Raw genomic sequence first — 19,218 nt, forward strand, 5'->3', positions numbered from 1 at the left:
GATGTAAAACCGAGGTCACAGCGCTCTGTGGTCATTCAAAATGACCACCAAAACCTTTGACAAAAGCTCTTGGTAATTGATGGTCTTCAATAATGCTTCTCCTTTAGGTACATTTTAAATCAGCTGAAAAATGCTGTGAAATGGGGGGGCACTTTAGGCCAGTGTAGGATTTGGGTTACAAGAACCATGAAACTGCACGAGAAAGCCCGTACACTGAATTACACGGCTTTCTATTCAAAGGAAGACAAAAGAAATTCCCTGAGTTTGATTTTTTGCAACACAGAGAGGAGCACTGTCGTGAGGCCGGTTAGCTCAGTTGGTTAGCGCGTGGTGCTAATAACGCCAAGGTCGCGGGTTTGAGCCCTGTACGGGCCAGGTCTAGGTCCAGGTCCCTGTTTGTGAAACAGGCAAATGACTGTCTCAGGGGCCCATTCCTCATTCTCAAGACACATGTGTGCAGTATGTACACCGTGCATTGAGCAATAGGGACTGAATACACCACAGGTAAGGTTAGAAGTCATTCTGAGGTGCCACATGTGAGGGATACAGCTAGGCATCCGAAATGTAGGGTTTGAGACCCTTCAGGAGTACTGCATCCTTTGAGACAGACCCGTGCATGTTAAACAAATGATCATTTCTTTCGGCATTAGGGACTAAATATACTAAACATATGATGCTAAAATGTTATTTCCACATATATTAATGTAATAAATGATTGCTTATGCTTTATAAACAAATCTAATTAAAATAAAAGCTTAAGTTTTGTATTTATCTTGTACCATAGAACATGATTTTCTTTGTATTTCAAGCCCACAAAGTGTCCAAATGACGCACTACATGATATAAGGAAGATTATCACATGCATATCGGTATTATCTTTCTTATGAAAATGCATTCCTTTCATTACCTTTTACTTTTTAAAATGAACTCAAATTGAGTATAATGTAATAATTTAAGTAGAATAGATTCTAATAATATAATGATCCAGTGTTTTGCACTACTTCACTGCTTCACTGCTCTATGCCATCTGGAAATAAATCCTCAGACTGCTTACTGCCCTGGGCATGTACCAATAAATTAAAGGAGCACATCTGTTTATCACTGCATTGAAGCAGGAGACACACAGTCTCTGCAAACACATCCTAGATACAGTGTTCCAGCACCTTTGACCTCATCCAGAACGTATCATTTCTTGAAAGGGATTGCTGTCCGAATGCACATCTGAATCCCAAACAGAATCTCTAGTAAAATACGATCATTTGTGAAACAGGCAAATGACTGTCTCAGGGGCCCATTCCTCATTGTCAGACACATGTATGGAATGCTTTCACCGTGCATTGAGCAATAGGGATTAAAAACACCGCAGGTAAGGTTAGATGTCATGTTCTATGATCATTTCTTTCAGCATTAGGGACTAAATATACTAAACGTATGATGCTAAAATGTTATTTTCACATATATTAATGTAATAAATGATTGCTTATGCTTTATAAACAAATCTAATTAAAATAAAAGCTTAAGTTTTGTATTTATCTTGTACCATAGTACATGATTTGCTTTGTATTTCAAGCCCACAAAGTGTCCAAATGTTCTATGATCATTTCTTTCAGCATTAGGGACTAAATATACCAAACGTATGATGCTAAAATCCTGAAAAAAGGATGTGCTCCATCTCGTCAGTAGATTGGATTCCAAAACTGATTTGGGTCAATATACATTACCTTTGAAATTAAAGTACAGTCTACTGTAGGGAACCATCAACTTAGAAAGCATTGGCCTTCCCTGGGGGTCAGGTAGGTGCAAAAGATAAACCTTTATCCTATCTTTATCTTAAGATAAGTGGCCAAGCAGTATTTTTCCAAGTTTCACCAAGCACATCATGTTGCCATAGTAGACAAAGTTCTATAAAATGTTAAATAACTTTTAAAAAAAGCATCTTGGTCTTACAGTACTGTACAAGGTGAATTAAACTGTCCCTGGTAATAAAAAGTAATTAGAAGCATCTCAGAAACTTTATCTCTAGAAACATTAGCTGTTTTATATCATGTAATTTAGTGTGATGTTGTCAGAATTCAAGGACATTATCACACACAGAAATTGGTTCAGTTAAATCTAAAAAACACAGCTAAACATGGGTTTAAATGTAACAGAAGTCTTACCTCTTGTCAAAAGATTTAATTCAAGAAGCGATGTAATAAATGATTGCTTATGCTTTATAAAGAAGCTTAAGTTTTGTATTTATCTTGTACCATAGAACATGATTTTCTTTGTATTTGAAGCCCACAAAGTGTCCAAATGATGCACTACATGATATAAGGAAGATTATCACATGCATATCGGTATTATCTTTCTTATGAAAATGCATTCCTTTCATTACCTTTTACTTTTTAAAATGAACTCAAATTGTGTATAATGTAATAATTTAAGTAGAATAGATTCAGGTAGGAAATATAGAGTCATGATGTTTATGGCTGACATCATTTCACATGGGTGAATTTTAAGCTAAGAAATAAAAACATTTACAATGAAGATACCATTGCTTAATTTTAAATGCCTTTAAAAAATAAATACCTCCTGAGAATAATTTGCCACTCCCAGATCCTTGGTAAGGTACTGTTTGAATCCAATCAGGAGAGGAGCATCCAGGGAGTGCTTTCTATAGAGTCCAGCTTGGGCCACTCTCTTCCGGCCTGCTGATACTTTTTAACTACTCAGGGCCTGTAAGGATATAAAACACCGGTTTAAACATTTTATACCTATAAGACAAATTAGAATTTTAGTAAAAAATAGATACATCTGAAAAATAAAAAAGTCTTACTGCTGATAGAGTTCTTCAGAGCTCACATCTTCCCCTTCCTTATCCGCTTCTGTTTCAGTTTCTAGAGCAGCCTCTGGCATCTCTTCCTCCTGGACAGCGGCCTCTTGCTCAGGGCCGCTGGAATGCAGGTAGATTCTTTTCAACATGCTTTTACATAATATGTTGTAACAATGATTTCAAAAAGAAACTACAGAAGCCTTACAGATTAAAAATATCTCACCTTGCCAATGTGTCTTCAGGCTTCTCATGTACAAAAAGGCCCAAGGACTCTAGCAGTCTTACAACCACTATCCTGTTTGCCTCACCAGACACGATCTCTATTCTGTGGTAATCCACGATGACCCCGTTCTTCAGGTGATTCATCATGTCCTCCCTCGCCTGTTGAGAGGCCATCCTGATCTTTTCTGCCGTGGCGTGCTTCATACACGCCCTCTTCAAGTGAGCAGGAAGCTGATCAAGAGTATTCAGGTACATCTTGCACACCAGGGGAATCCGCGCGGGTTTCCTTTGAAAATAAATAATACCATCTGTGTATAGAAACAAGCTAAGACTGATTTCTTAAATTATCCTTAATTTTCTCTCTCATAGTTTGAGCATAATGATTTTATTGCATTTATATAAGAATTGCTCATTGCTCCTAAATAAATAATGGTTTCATAAAAAAGTGAACACTTACTTGGTCTCAGTCACAGACTTTCCAATAGAAGCCATTGTGGAGTTCAGCAACTGCAGGTCCTAGAAGTGGGGAAGGAATTTTAAAAGAGAAACTGAATTACAATACAGAAGGAATGGCTGAGGGTTCACTGAAATATATAAATATACAAATTCCAAAGACTGAGTCCATATAGAAACAACTACCTTTCATTTTCAGTATAAGAAAAAAAAACATTATCTTCCAAAGCATCATAATATTGTCCCTTCTTCCAGACTCTACTTCTCTCTTGTAGTAGTATAGCAGACCTTTCCAGGTGAGCAGATCACAGAGTCCGAAATGAGCTTCCTCCATCAAGCAAAGTACCTGAACATGACTCTGTCTTCATAAAAGCGCCCCTGTAATAAAGAAATTAAATCCGAAATCAAGAGGGCAGTTGCCTACTGAAATACAAGAAGTCATCAATTTTAACCTAGCAACACATTAAAGGCTGCATCTATACAAGTACGATTCTAGAAATGCTCACCAGATTACGTTTTAAGAAGGAACTGCGCCTCAGGTTCCGCCGAGATCTTAACTCGGATGGCAGGATTCAGAGTCCGGAGTGCGGACTGATGGCGCACGGAGGGTCCATATACTGTGGATCCCTCAGTGATCTTCCGCGTATTCAAACCGCCAGCGTGTGACTCCCCTGTCCCCGTGACCTCATTGCTCTGCTCTCTCCTCTGTGCAGCTGAGCCCGACTCACGGTAAAATGGAAAAAAATATGCCCTCGACGCGAGATTTATTCTGGAGCGAGCCAGTGTTGCGCATAGCTGCCTTCAAAGCAGTTAACCCAGGTCCGATTCCCGGCCAACGCAGTTGCGAATGTTTTCAAATGCTGTCATGAGCCTTGGATTGTGACTAGCAAAGCGAAGCCTTTTGAAAGAGCTAAAGCACTGCAAAACGTAATTGAAGGAGAATCTTACAGGGGATTCTGAGCAGTGTCTGCATACATGCAGTCAGATAAAGGTGCTGAAAGCTTGAGCTACTCTCAATGTCATGCTGCCCTTCCCCGGAGTAAATCTGTTACATTGAAAGAATGCTTCTGGCAGGTTCAAAAAGGGACCCTTGTTAATTGGAGAAATCAATGATTTCGAATGAATTCTGTATGCGTTAAAAGACAGCTATACACAGAAAACATGCAGGACACTGCTCATGATGTTTCCCGAGCCGAAACACAGTGCGTTTTTCCAAGCCATTTGACAAAGCCCACCCACTGAAAACTGCAGCAGATCGTGTAAAGACGTTCAACTTTGTAACTACTGCACGCACAGGAAGCAGAATAAATTCCTCTTTTCAAACTGTCAAAGGTTTGCTTTGCGAACGCTGCAGGACATCGCACAATCTCTTTTGAATGGGGACAAACGATTTCTTATGGGGCGCAGTAAGTACAGACGTTTAAAATGCTCCACTCATGCCGACGATGCAGCATGAAGAAGCGCAACCTAACTTTTGACAGACAAAAGCCAGGCGCCGCTACGAGCAATATGAAATCATACTGACAAGCACACGGCGTTTCGCGCTGACACAAAAGTAATCTCGACAGACGCTGTTCTCTGCATAAAGCTGAAAGAGCTAAAGAGCGTTTCTGTTGACACGTAACAAGTTCGTTTCTTTCTACCATGATATCACCGTGACCAAATCTGTCTTTAAACACCTTGCTCAGTCTCTGACGAGACTGTCAAAAATTGCTTTCGCCGATTGTATTGCAAACCGGCGGAAGCGGGGTATTGGGAAAAGTTTTCAACTAGCAATAATCACGCCTCGGCTAAACCTCACAGGCTACGATACTGCCACTGCGCAAAGCTGACGGTTGCCAGGCAACCGCGGGGATCCTATGGAAATCGTTATCGATCGTGTCATGGCATGTCGTTGCTATAACGCTTCATATTTGTCGTCTTCTTCTTCTTCTAGCTTGAGGTTTTGAAGAATTTCATGACAGACAAGGGCTCCGTTGGGAACAAAGGGCGTTGTGAGAAAACCGTTGCTTATTTTCAGCAGCAGAAATACAACCCTTTAAATACAAGATGACAGAACAATGACGAAGGGCATGCCGGGAGGAACTCATGCACTACAGAGGAAAGGGGGCGGGCACTTACAGTTCACATTCAAGCCACAAGTACTCCTCTTGGATGTTGCACAAACAAATCCTAACGTCTTGAAAGCATTGCAGCATGTTTGTGTCCCACTTCCCGTGGCTGCGGGACGACTGACACGAACGGACAAACACAATCTGTGGCGTTTAGCGTGACATGGTCTTGCAGGCATCGTGCTGTCTCACTGCAATATTATACCGCTGGAGGAAACAGTCCATCTGGCCATGAAACTCATTTGAACGTCTAGCTACAGCAACTAACAATATCATGATTTATTCAGGATGTGTGGAATCAGCACGTCCCGGAGACAGCTTCCGAAATCGTGAGCATTCTCTGGTGGTAGGGGCGTTCAAGATGGCGCTCAGGTGGGAGGTAAAGTTTAGTGGTTGGGGAGTTTTTTTGAGTTTTTCATGACCTGAATGTTAATTTTTGCTTTTTTTGACTACAGAAAAATAAGGACTTAACACTAGTTGTTTAAACTTCAGTTATAATTGAAAGAAAAAAAACGATTTTTTTTTAGGTTTAAAAAGTCCGATATGAGTAACACTGGGAAAAGAAAAGAGAGTGCTGGGTCTTCGAAGGAGAACTCTAAGATACCTCAATCGTATATGTATAGCACTACAAAAAAATCGATGGCAACTAAAGGGAAAAGTGAAGCAGCTGCAGGGGCAGCAAGAGGGCGGAGGCGCCGCGCGCCCGGCCGAAGTGTTGGACCGGTGCGCTTTACGTGCTGAAATAAACACGCGACAGCCCCGAAATGTTTCCAGAGTGCTGTGCACTGAAGACTTGCCTGGTGCTCCTCCGTGCAGATTCTTTGTCCTCCTCCAGTGCGGGACGAGCCAACACAAGGGAGCGCATTCGCCAACATCCAGGCACGCAATGCGATTTGGAAAGCAGCTCCTTTCCAAAGAGTTGCACACGAACGATCCTTCAGTCCCGCTTGGGGGGCACGGAACCCCCGCCACACACAGCTTCAAGTAGCGAGTCAGGCGCCAGGGCTTTCGCTTACGGCCACACCACCCTGAACATGCCCGATCTCGTCTGATCTCGGAAGCTAAGCAGCGTCGGGCCTGGTTAGTACTTGGATGGGAGACTGCCTGGGAATACCAGGTGCTGTAAGCTTTTGCTCTCCCGGCCAGCAGGGGTCGCCGTTGGTGCCGTAGGCTTTGGGAGGAAAACCTGCAGGATGGAAAGGTGATCTATAGCCTCATCTCTAGAGATGTTTTGTTGCTGTGGCATGTGTGTGACCCATATTCAAAAAAAAAAACCCGTCTGTAAAACGAATATCGAAGCTGCCTCTAAATCTGCAAATGAAGATGAGTCGATAAACCACTCGTTTTTCGTATAACTAGACATATATTCATTTGTTACCGATTTCATTCATTGAGCACGGATACAATAGAGGTACAGCCATTCACTGTTTGACATGTCTGCACTGGTACAGAACCGATCAATCAGAAAACGGGTGAAACTGTCTTTAGACTCAGCATACAGTACCGAGGCCCCCCATGACCAAATAAAGGCTAACCTCGATAATCAGCCTAAAGAACGCAGACTACAGCAAAACGACTGACTTTGAAAAGGGAATGAACGTCCGGAAGGAGTAGTGGAACTAGCTTGAGATGCTTCTCCGGACCCCTAACTAAAAGCCAGCGAGAACCAGCAGCGGCGTCCACTCCTGTCGAACCGGGATCCTTCCGCAGCCACGCAGCTCGTGGTGTCCTAACCCTCCCGTATCTGATTTTGGACCAAGCACATCAGGGGAGAGCGCGAACGCAGTCCCCCACTATCAGAAATTATGCAGTCGAGATTCCCACATTTGGGGAATTCGCAGGGGTCAGCACAGCCGGAGTGCAATGGCCGAGCCTCGCCCTGGGTGAACCTCCTTCTTGATCAAGGTATCTCCCCTGCCAGGTAAGTATGAGTTAAACAGGCCCCTGCAAGCGGCCCGCACCCACAGCACAAATCGCGCAGCCTAGGCCACCTCCTCGCCCCGCACGCCACTGCCTCCTGCTGGGCCCACTCTTTCACACACTCACACGCCACACTAACACTCAAAAGTGTGGGCAAAACGAGAAAACGAGCGCGCCGTTTCCTACACATCTGCAGTCGCCGTTGCGCATTCGGAGCATGTCCCGGGATGCAATTCGGCCTCATTTGCATAACTCCAGACCGGCAGATCGCCACGCAAGCTCGCGACGTGCGCCTGCCACACACCGAACAAACCTTTTCAGCAATTTCCAAAAAACGGGCCTGCTCGCCTGCCCACAAGGCTCCGTCTCTTACCTGCTCTCCAGAGCCTGCTGCCTTCTGTGCTTTTCTCTCGGCACCGCTGCAGTGCACACAACTCCTGCAGCGGGAGGGGGGGAGAAAGTTCCCGCGCTCCGCCGCAGGGAAGGCTCGCTCCGTGCGCACACGTCCTTTCGATGCCAGTCCAACAAGTGCTCCGCATTAGCTGCGTCGGGGCTCCGGCGTGTCGCACCTCACCTCACCTCGCCCTACCCCCTCCTTGAATGTCTGCCGCTGGGCATGCCCCGCTCTCCTCCGCCTTATCTTATCGCGTGTGAGCACCGACAATGGCCACAATGCCGGGGAATGGCACCTGTAAAGTGTTAATTGGGGCACAGGAACAGCCCGTCTCGTCTCGGGGGGGGCGGCTTCAGAGACAATACAGCAAACACAGCGGGGCGGGGGAAGAAGACGACACCACACATGCGGGTACATTCAGCTCCGGCGGGAACGAGACATTTGTCGGTCTTTTCAAGTGCCGAGAGCTGAGCAATCCTTCACTTGTATCGTTTCTCCCCGGTGACTAGATCTGGCCCTGCGACTCTCGACTGGGCTCACCCCCGGGGCAGCCCAGCAGGTGTGAGCATGTCCGGCACCCGGATAGGAGATTCCACCCCGGAAAAGCTCCGGTTGCTGCTGCTCCTGCAAGAGGTGTGACTGGGACCAGTAGGGAGCGCTCACCCTGCGGGCTGTGTGGCTCTCTTACGCCCCAGCCTCCTGATGGCGACACTCTGCTGCACAAACAGAGGTCAAACCGAGGTCCCGACCCTCCTTGGCCATTAGGAAACCCCAGGGCGTCTCTCAAAAAGAGACGCCGGGGGTGTCCCTCTGGTGTTAGTGCTCCCCTTTACCCATCAGTCGGGGTCTCCTCCTAATCCCCGTCTAACCTGTAACAATCAATGACGAGGCCCCCCTGTCCGTGAGATTTAGTACTCGCGCAAGAGACCGGGGGCAGAGCGCGAACGCGGTCCCCCGCCCCCCACAAAGTGCGCGCTCCGGGTTCCCTCTCGGGGCCCTGCAACACAGCGGAAGGGCAGCGAGAAGGAGCCTCTTGCTCTGATGCCGCAAGGCCACAAGAGGGCGGAGGCGCCGCGCGCCCGGCCGACGTGTTGGACCGGTGCGCTTTACGTGCTGAAATAAACACGCGAAAGCCCCGAAATGTTTCCAGAGTGCTGTGCACTGGAGGTTTTTGTCTGGTGAAGACTTGCCTGGTGCTCCTCCGTGCAGATTGTTTGTCCTCCTCCAGTGCGGGACGAGTCAACACAAGGGAGCGCATTCGCCAATATCCAGGCACGCAATGCGATTTGGAAAGCAGCTCCTTTCCAAAGAGTTGCACACGAACGATCCTTCAGTCCCGCTCGGGGGGCACGGAACCCCCGCCACACACAGCTTCAAGTAGCGAGTCAGGCGCCGGGGCTTTCGCTTACGGCCACACCACCCTGAACACGCCCGATCTCGTCTGATTTCGGAAGCTAAGCAGCGTCGGGCCTGGTTAGTACTTGGATGGGAGACTGCCTGGGAATACCAGGTGCTGTAAGCTTTTGCTCTCCCGGCCAGCAGGGGTCGCCGTTGGTGCCGTAGGCTTTGGGAGGAAAACCTGCAGGATGGAAAGGTGATCTATAGCCTCATCTCTAGAGATGTTTTGTTGCTGTGGCATGTGTGTGACCCATATTCAAAAAAAAAAACCCGTCTGTAAAACGAATATCGTAGCTGCCTCTAAATCTGCAAATGAAGATGAGTCGATAAACCACTCGTTTTTCGTATAACTAGACATATATTCATTTGTTACCGATTTCATTCATTGAGCATGGATACAGTAGAGGTACAGCCATTCACTGTTTGACATGTCTGCACTGGTACAGAACCGAGCAATCAGAAAACGGGTGAAACTGTCTTTAGACTCAGCATACAGTACCGAGGCCCCCCATGACCAAATAAAGGCTAACCTCGATAATCAGCCTAAAGAACGCAGACTACAGCAAAACGACTGACTTTGAAAAGAGAATGAACGTCCGGAAGGAGTAGTGGAACTAGCTTGAGATGCTTCTCCGGACCCCTAACTAAAAGCCAGCGAGAACCAGCAGCGGCGTCCACTCCTGTCGAACCGGGATCCTTCCGCAGCCACGCAGCTCGTGGTGTCCTAACCCTCCCTATCTGATTTTGGACCAAGCACATCAGGGGAGAGCGCGAACGCAGTCCCCCACTACCAGAAATTATGCAGTCGAGATTCCCACATTTGGGGAATTCGCAGGGGTCAGCACAGCCGGAGTGCAATGGCCGAGCCTCGCCCTGGGTGAACCGATTTCGATTTTTCGATTTTTAAGAACTTTATTTTCTTTTCACAAAAAAATACAGGAAATCACAAATCAGAAAGCTTTACATTAATATACATACTTAAAACAGTATATATGATCACATCTCATTACATTTTGACACGGTAACAGTTACATAGCAACAATTTTCTTTTTTTCTGGTGCAAATCACATTCTTTATTTAAACATGATAATGTTTTTCACAGTTTCTTGAGATGTTGACCTATGCTCTCTATTTCCCACAGATTTTCTGCTTCCTCCCTCCCTTCTCTCCACAGATCTCTGAGGTAATAGTTCTCTCGGGTGATGAACAGGGCCAGGCTACCTGCTGCCTTGACTGGGACCTCGATGCCTTTGAACAGCCCCATGTTCCTCACTCTCCACAGGGCGTCTTTCCCACTGTTCACCACGGCCCAGATCCTGTCAAACACGTCAGGAGGAAGCTTGACAGGAGAGATGCCGTATCTAACGAAAGCAGCGGTCAGGGTAAATTGGGGCGAGAGAGCCTGCAACCAATCTTCAAACTGGGCCCAGAAGGCCTTAGCAAAAAAGCAGGACCACAGGAGATGGGTCACAGTCTCCTCCTCGCCGCAGCCCACCCTAACGCAGCGAGGGCTGGGGGTGAGGCCCCTACGGTACAAGAAAGTTCGTACCGGTAAGCACTGGTGGACGACACTCCAGGCTAAATCTCTGTGAATGTTGCACAGAAATTTAGAGGATGTGTGTTTCCACACCTTCCTTGTTTGGGCTGATGTTAAAATGCCCACAGGGGTCTGCCTATTGTTCTGGGGTGCTACGAAATCTTCCAGTTTTTGGACGCTGACATCTCGGAGGGGAATATGGCCAATTGGGTGAGATCTTAGAAAACTTTTAACTGTCCCATAAATTGCAGGGCATGTGTCAGAGAGTGGGACATCCAGCTTGGGTCTGACACCCCACACTCTGAACACCTCCCTACCTACCCAGAGCCTGGAAAAATAAGTCCAGGTACGCGCTGCAGGTGCTGTTGCAAAGCCTCTCAGCACAGAGGCCAGGAAAATGCACAGCAGCTTCGTAGCAATATCTGGGACAGACTTCCCCCCTGAGGGTAGCGGCCTGTACATTATTTCCCTTCTGAGTCTTTCCTGCTTCCCACCCCATAGAAATTGAAACATCAATCTCCTCAGCACCGCCGCAACACGGTGTGGGATTGGGAAGGTAGAAGCCAGAAAATTCAAGACAGGCAAGAGCTCGGCTTTGATGACCAGCACCTTCCCTGTCATGGTGAGGTCTCGGTCCTTCCATTGCATCAGTTTTTTGTTTAAGATTGGCAATTTGTTCTGCCAATTTACTGTTCCCATCTCTTCTCCAAAATACACCCCCAGGACCTTAATTCTCTTCTCTTGCAGCCTGAGATCATGTTCTTCTTTTGGCTCCCTCCAGTTCTGATAAAAAATCTCACTCTTAGATGTGTTAATTTTTGCGGAGGAAGCCAAAGAGAACCGATCACAGCACTGCAGAGCTCTGCTAATTGAGGCATTGTCAGAGAGGAGCAGGGTGACGTCATCCATGTATAGAGATGTCTTTACCTCTCCTCCCCCACTTCCAGGCACTGGTATCCCATTAATGGCCTGATCCTGGCGCAAGGCACAGGCTAAGGGCTCCATAGCCAAAACGAATAACAAGGGGGATAATGGGCAGCCCTGCCTCACCCCTGAACAGACTTCAAAGGTGCGTGATCTATTGCCATTAACCATGACTCTGCTGTTGCTACCTGTGTACAGCAGGTTAATCCACTTTCTCATGATGGGGCCAAACTTCATGTGCTCAAGTACCGATGTTAAGTACTGCCGGTTTAGGCGGTCAAAGGCCTTTTCTAGGTCTACACCTAAAATGCACAGAGGGAGGGAGCGATCCTCAGAGTACAGACAGACATCCCTCAACAAGGCCAGGTTGTCGCTCATCAGGCGTCCTGCTATCCCACAAGTCTGTTCTTTCCCTACCAGTGAGGCCACTACATTTTGTAGGCGCAGGAAAAGGGCTTTGGACAGGATCTTAGTGTCCACGCCTAACAGGCTGAGGGGTCTCCAGTTCTTTATGTCATTTTTTGCTCCTTTCTTAAACAAGAGAGAGATAGTGCCTTCTCTTAAGGAGTCAGGCAGCAATTCTGTCTTGTAGCTTTCCTCGAATAGGAGCAGTAGCGGATCCTGAAGCAGATCCCAAAAGGTGCAATAAAATTCTTTAGGGAGCCCGTCAGCACCCGGAGTTTTCCCCTTCTGTAAGCTCTCCATAGCCTGTCTCAGCTCTTCTACTGTCAAATCCCTCTCAAGTACTTCCCTATCTTCTTCACTCAAAATGTTTTCTAGCTTTGAGGTAAAAAAATGAATATCTTCATCCTTTACCTCTGTAGAGCTGTACAGTCTTGAGTAGAAGGCCTCGGTGCAGGAGAGGATAGCACTCGGCTCTGTTCTCTCTCGTCCCTCCTCATCAACTACACTTTCCATGACAGTCTTGGAGCCTACCACTTTCCTGAAAAAGAAGCGAGTACACTTCTCATTTTCTTCCAAGAACTGCACTCTGCTTCTTAACAGCACTCCTCGCCCTGGGTGAACCTCCTTCTTGATCAAGGTATCTCCCCTGCCAGGTAAGTATGAGTTAAACAGGCCCCTGCAAGCGGCCCGCACCCACAGCACAAATCGCGCAGCCTAGGCCACCTCCTCGCCCCGCACGCCACCGCCTCCTGCTGGGCCCACTCTTTCACACACTCACACGCCACACTAACACTCAAAAGTGTGGGCAAAACGAGAAAACGAGCGCGCCGTTTCCTACACATCTGCAGTCGCCGTTGCGCATTCGCAGCATGTCCCGGGATGCAATTCGGCCTCATTTGCATAACTCCAGACCGGCAGATCGCCACGCAAGTTCGTGACGTGCGCCTGCCACACACCGAACAAACCTTTTCAGCAATTTCCAAAAAACGGGCCTGCTCGCCTGCCCACAAGGCTCCGTCTCTTACCTGCTCTCCAGAGCCTGCTGCCTTCTGTGCTTTTCTCTCGGCACCGCTGCAGTGCACACAACTCCTGCAGCGGGAGGGGGGGAGAAAGTTCCCGCGCTCCGCCGCAGGGAAGGCTCGCTCCGTGCGCACACGTCCTTTCGATGCCAGTCCAACAAGTGCTCCGCATTAGCTGCGTCGGGGCTCCGGCGTGTCGCACCTCACCTCACCTCGCCCTACCCCCTCCTTGAATGTCTGCCGCTGGGCATGCCCCGCTCTCCTCCGCCTTATCTTATCGCATGTGAGCACCGACAATGGCCACAATGCCGGGGAATGGCACCTGTAAAGTGTTAATTGGGGCACAGGAACAGCCCGTCTCGTCTCGGGGGGGCCGGCTTCAGAGACAATACAGCAAACACAGCGGGGCGGGGGAAGAAGACGACACCACACATGCGGGTACATTCAGCTCCGGCGGGAACGAGACATTTGTCGGTCTTTTCAAGTGCCGAGAGCCGAGCAATCCTTCACTTGTATCGTTTCTCCCCGGTGACTAGATCTGGCCCTGCGACTCTCGACTGGGCTCACCCCCGGGGCAGCCCAGCAGGTGTGAGCCTGGCCGGCACCCGGATAGGAGATTCCACCCCGGAAAAGCTCCGGTTGCTGCTGCTCCTGCAAGAGGTGTGACTGGGACCAGTAGGGAGCGCTCACCCTGCGGGCTGTGTGGCTCTCTTACGCCCCAGCCTCCTGATGGCGACACTCTGCTGCACAAACAGGCGCCGTCCTTCGGGGGAGGCGTCAAACCGAGGTCCCGACCCTCCTTGGCCATTAGGAAACCCCAGGGCGTCTCTCAAAAAGAGACGCCGGGGGTGTCCCTCTGGTGTTAGTGCTCCCCTTTACCCATCAGTCGGGGTCTCCTCCTAATCCCCGTCTCACCTGTAACAATCAATGACGAGGCCCCCCTGTCCGTGAGATTTAGTACTCGCGCAAGAGACCGGGGGCAGAGCGCGAACGCGGTCCCCCGCCCCCCACAAAGTGCGCGCTCCGGGTTCCCTCTCGGGGCCCTGCAACACAGCGGAAGGGCAGCGAGAAGGAGCCTCTTGCTCTGACGCCGCAAGGCCACAAGAGGGCGGAGGCGCCGCGCGCCCGGCCGACGTGTTGGACCGGTGCGCTTTACGTGCTGAAATAAACACGCGAAAGCCCCGAAATGTTTCCAGAGTGCTGTGCACTGGAGGTTTTTGTCTGGTGAAGACTTGCCTGGTGCTCCTCCGTGCAGATTGTTTGTCCTCCTCCAGTGCGGGACGAGTCAACACAAGGGAGCGCATTCGCCAATATCCAGGCACGCAATGCGATTTGGAAAGCAGCTCCTTTCCAAAGAGTTGCACACGAACGATCCTTCAGTCCCGCTCGGGGGGCACGGAACCCCCGCCACACACAGCTTCAAGTAGCGAGTCAGGCGCCGGGGCTTTCACTTACGGCCACACCACCCTGAACACGCCCGATCTCGTCTGATCTCGGAAGCTAAGCAGCGTTGGGCCTGGTTAGTACTTGGATGGGAGACTGCCTGGGAATACCAGGTGCTGTAAGCTTTTGCTCTCCCGGCCAGCAGGGGTCGCCGTTGGTGCCGTAGGCTTTGGGAGGAAAACCTGCAGGATGGAAAGGTGATCTATAGCCTCATCTCTAGAGATGTTTTGTTGCTGTGGCATGTGTGTGACCCATATTCCAAAAAAAAAACCCGTCTGTAAAACGAATATCGAAGCTGCCTCTAAATCTGCAAATGAAGATGAGTCGATAAACCACTCGTTTTTCGTATAACTAGACATATATTCATTTGTTACCGATTTCATTCATTGAGCATGGATACAGTAGAGGTACAGCCATTCACTGTTTGACATGTCTGCACTGTTACAGAACCGAGCAATCAGAAAACGGGTGAAACTGTCTTTAGTCTTTAGTCCCCCACTACCAGAAATTATGCAGTCGAGATTCCCACATTTGGGGAATTTGCAGGGGTCAGCACAGCCGGAGTGCAATGGCCGAGCCTCGCCCTGGGTGAACCGATTTCGATTTTTAAGAACTTTATTTTCTTTTCACAAAAAAATACAGGAAATCACAAATCAGAAAGCTTTACATTAATATACATACTTAAAACAGTATATATGATCACATCTCATTACATTTTGACACGGTAACAGTTACATAGCAACAATTTTCTTTTTTTCTGGTGCAAATCACATTCTTTATTTAAACATGATAATGTTTTTCACAGTTTCTTGAGATATTGACCTATGCTCTCTATTTCCCACAGATTTTCTGCTTCCTCCCTCCCTTCTCTCCACAGATCTCTGAGGTAATAGTTCTCTCGGGTGATGAACAGGGCCAGGCTACCTGCTGCCTTGACTGGGACCTCGATGCCTTTGAACAGCCCCATGTTCCTCACTCTCCACAGGGCGTCTTTCCCACTGTTCACCACAGCCCAGATCCTGTCAAACACGTCAGGAGGAAGCTTGACAGGAGAGATGCCGTATATGATGAAAGCAGCGGTCAGGGTAAATTGTGGCGAGAGAGCCTGCAACCAATCTTCAAACTGGGCCCAGAAGGCCTTAGCAAAAAAGCAGGACCACAGGAGATGGGTCACAGTCTCCTCCTCGCCGCAGCCCACCCTAACGCAGCGAGGGCTGGGGGTGAGGCCCCTACGGTACAAGAAAGTTCGTACCGGTAAGCACTGGTGGACGACACTCCAGGCTAAATCTCTGTGAATGTTGCACAGAAATTTAGAGGATGTGTGTTTCCACACCTTCCTTGTTTGGGCTGATGTTAAAATGCCCACAGGGGTCTGCCTATTGTTCTGGGGTGCTACGAAATCTTCCAGTTTTTGGACGCTGACATCTCGGAGGGGAATATGGCCAATTGGGTGAGATCTTAGAAAACTTTTAACTGTCCCATAAATTGCAGGGCATGTGTCAGAGAGTGGGACGTCCAGCTTGGGTCTGACACCCCACACTCTGAACACCTCCCTACCTACCCAGAGCCTGGAAAAATAAGTCCAGGTACGCGCTGCAGGTGCTGTTGCAAAGCCTCTCAGCACAGAGGCCAGGAAAATGCACAGCAGCTTCGTAGCAATATCTGGGACAGACTTCCCCCCTGAGGGTAGCGGCCTGTACATTATTTCCCTTCTGAGTCTTTCCTGCTTCCCACCCCATAGAAATTGAAACATCAATCTCCTCAGCACCGCCGCAACACGGTGTGGGATTGGGAAGGTAGAAGCCAGAAAATTCAAGACAGGCAAGAGCTCGGCTTTGATGACCAGCACCTTCCCTGTCATGGTGAGGTCTCGGTCCTTCCATTGCATCAGTTTTTTGTTTAAGATTGGCAATTTGTTCTGCCAATTTACTGTTCCCATCTCTTCTCCAAAATACACCCCCAGGACCTTAATTCTCTTCTCTTGCAGCCTGAGATCATGTCCTTCTTTTGGCTCCCTCCAGTTCTGATAAAAAATCTCACTCTTAGATGTGTTAATTTTTGCGGAGGAAGCCAAAGAGAACCGATCACAGCACTGCAGAGCTCTGCTAATTGAGGCATTGTCAGAGAGGAGCAGGGTGACGTCATCCATGTATAGAGATGTCTTTACCTCTCCTCCCCCACTTCCAGGCACTGGTATCCCATTAATGGCCTGATCCTGGCGCAAGGCACAGGCTAAGGGCTCCATAGCCAAAACGAATAACAAGGGGGATAATGGGCAGCCCTGCCTCACCCCTGAACAGACTTCAAAGGTGCGTGATCTATTGCCATTAACCATGACTCTGCTGTTGCTACCTGTGTACAGCAGGTTAATCCACTTTCTCATGATGGGGCCAAACTTCATGTGCTCAAGTACCGATGTTAAGTACTGCCGGTTTAGGCGGTCAAAGGCCTTTTCTAGGTCTACACCTAAAATGCACAGAGGGAGGGAGCGATCCTCAGAGTACAGACAGACATCCCTCAACAAGGCCAGGTTGTCGCTCATCAGGCGTCCTGCTATCCCACAAGTCTGTTCTTTCCCTACCAGTGAGGCCACTACATTTTGTAGGCGCAGGAAAAGGGCTTTGGACAGGATCTTAGTGTCCACGCCTAACAGGCTGAGGGGTCTCCAGTTCTTTATGTCATTTTTTGCTCCTTTCTTAAACAAGAGAGAGATAGTGCCTTCTCTTAAGGAGTCAGGCAGCAATTCTGTCTTGTAGCTTTCCTCGAATAGGAGCAGTAGCGGATCCTGAAGCAGATCCCAAAAGGTGCAATAAAATTCTTTAGGGAGCCCGTCAGCACCCGGAGTTTTCCCCTTCTGTAAGCTCTCCATAGCCTGTCTCAGCTCTTCTACTGTCAAATCCCTCTCAAGTACTTCCCTATCTTCTTCACTCAAAATGTTTTCTAGCTTTGAGGTAAAAAAATGAATATCTTCATCCTTTACCTCTGTAGAGCTGTACAGTCTTGAGTAGAAGGCCTCGGTGCAGGAGAGGATAGCACTCGGCTCTGTTCTCTCTCGTCCCTCCTCATCAACTACACTTTCCATGACAGTCTTGGAGCCTACCACTTTCCTGAAAAAGAAGCGAGTACACTTCTCATTTTCTTCCAAGAACTGCACTCTGCTTCTTAACAGCACTCCTCGACTACTTTCTTCGGCTATGCTCCGGATGTCCTTTTTTAAAAGGGCGATATCCTCGAGCACATCGAAGCCACTGTGCAGCATCGTGTAGAGACGCTGCAGCTGCCTCTGTTTCCTGGCTAGCACTCCTCTCCGTCTGGCAGCAGCCTTCCTTCCCTCAGCCATGAAAAAGGCCTTTGTCCTCACCTTCACCTCCTCCCACCACTCTCCTACTGACCCGTACAGACACTGCAAGGACAGCCACTGTGATAGTTTCTCCTTGTAGCGGGATACTACCCCCTCGTTCTCTAGCAGCTTTGTGTTGAGTTTCCAGAGGCCTGGGCCAAAGACAGTCCCGCCCTGGAGTTCCACTCTACACCCTAAAGCCTGATGATCTGAGAAGAAGACAGGCTGAAGAGTGACCCCAACAACTTTCACTCTCTCTGAGACAAAGCAATAGTCAATTCTGGAGCTGCTATTCCTCCCTGACCATGTATATCCTGCTGTTGTGGGATATATACATCTATATGTGTCTGAGAGTTTAAAGTCTTGAACTAAGTTTTGCAGGGCCAGTGAGCTGGAATCCAATTTTATCGGCGAGCTAGACTGCCTGTCTGTGTGCTCTAAGATACAATTAAAATCCCCTCCCACTATCACGTCTGTGCTGCATAACAATAGGGGGGAGAGTGCCTTGAGTAGCTCCACCCTTCCTCCTACGTCAGTAGGGCAATACACATTGATTAGCCGCAGGTTAACGGTCCCCCATTCCACATCCACACACAGCAACCTGCCATCTATGACCCTCTGAATACTTTTCAATTTGAATGCCCATCCTTTGAAAAGAATGGCCACGCCAGAGGCTCTGTTGTTATTGTCCCCTGACCAAACAGAAGGCCCTTTATCCCACCTATCTTCAAAACTTTTATACCTCTCTTGATAGGCTAAAGCACACTCCTGCAACATCAACACATCTCCCTCTCTCTGCTGGAGGTAATCAAAGACAGACTGGCATTTAACTCTGTCATTGATACCTCTTGTGTTAAGAGAAATTATGTTAAGAGCCATATTACATAAGAAAGTGGAACCAGTCTTTACAAAACACATTTCTCTTCGGTCTCACCTGTTACCTTTTTCTTTTTCTTTTTCTTCTTACCAATTTCCTGCCAGTCATCCTCTGAATGAGCCTTCATCAGGGTGGCAGCAGTAAAAGCGTTCACAGAGTCCATTTCAAGGAAGGGGGTAGAGGGAGGGGTGGAGAGGTTCCAGCTGTCCCCATCGCCATGCTCTCCTTCCTCCTCGCTCGGGGAGAAAACAGAGTCATTTTTTCTTTTCCTCAAGTCCAGCTCCTGGGAGCACTGAGGGGAAAGGGGTGCAGCCGATGCACCAGTCTCCTCTTCCCCCTCACCCACCAGCTGCTGCAGAT

General features: G+C 48.3%; 6 non-coding genes across 6 annotated transcripts; 3 read left to right on the forward strand and 3 right to left on the reverse strand.

Moving 5' to 3' along the window:
- Positions 1 to 5,178: 5,178 nt before the first annotated feature.
- On the reverse strand, positions 5,179 to 5,320 carry LOC138237428 (U4 spliceosomal RNA). The gene has a single exon (XR_011188960.1). It is a non-coding gene; the product is annotated as a U4 spliceosomal RNA (small nuclear RNA).
- Positions 5,321 to 6,611: 1,291 nt separating this feature from the next.
- LOC138237387 (5S ribosomal RNA) lies at positions 6,612 to 6,730 on the forward strand. Its single transcript, XR_011188921.1, has one exon. It is a non-coding gene; the product is annotated as a 5S ribosomal RNA (ribosomal RNA).
- Positions 6,731 to 7,366: 636 nt separating this feature from the next.
- Positions 7,367 to 7,530, reverse strand: LOC138237410 (U1 spliceosomal RNA). The gene has a single exon (XR_011188943.1). It is a non-coding gene; the product is annotated as a U1 spliceosomal RNA (small nuclear RNA).
- A 1,788-nt stretch (positions 7,531 to 9,318) lies between these two features.
- Positions 9,319 to 9,437, forward strand: LOC138237396 (5S ribosomal RNA). The gene has a single exon (XR_011188929.1). It is a non-coding gene; the product is annotated as a 5S ribosomal RNA (ribosomal RNA).
- A 635-nt stretch (positions 9,438 to 10,072) lies between these two features.
- LOC138237417 (U1 spliceosomal RNA) lies at positions 10,073 to 10,232 on the reverse strand. The gene has a single exon (XR_011188950.1). It is a non-coding gene; the product is annotated as a U1 spliceosomal RNA (small nuclear RNA).
- A 4,415-nt stretch (positions 10,233 to 14,647) lies between these two features.
- Positions 14,648 to 14,766, forward strand: LOC138237376 (5S ribosomal RNA). The gene has a single exon (XR_011188910.1). It is a non-coding gene; the product is annotated as a 5S ribosomal RNA (ribosomal RNA).
- The last annotated feature ends 4,452 nt before the right edge of the window (positions 14,767 to 19,218 follow it).

Source organism: Lepisosteus oculatus, unplaced genomic scaffold (assembly GCF_040954835.1).
Source record: "Lepisosteus oculatus isolate fLepOcu1 unplaced genomic scaffold, fLepOcu1.hap2 HAP2_SCAFFOLD_96, whole genome shotgun sequence".
NCBI lineage: Eukaryota > Metazoa > Chordata > Actinopteri > Semionotiformes > Lepisosteidae > Lepisosteus > Lepisosteus oculatus.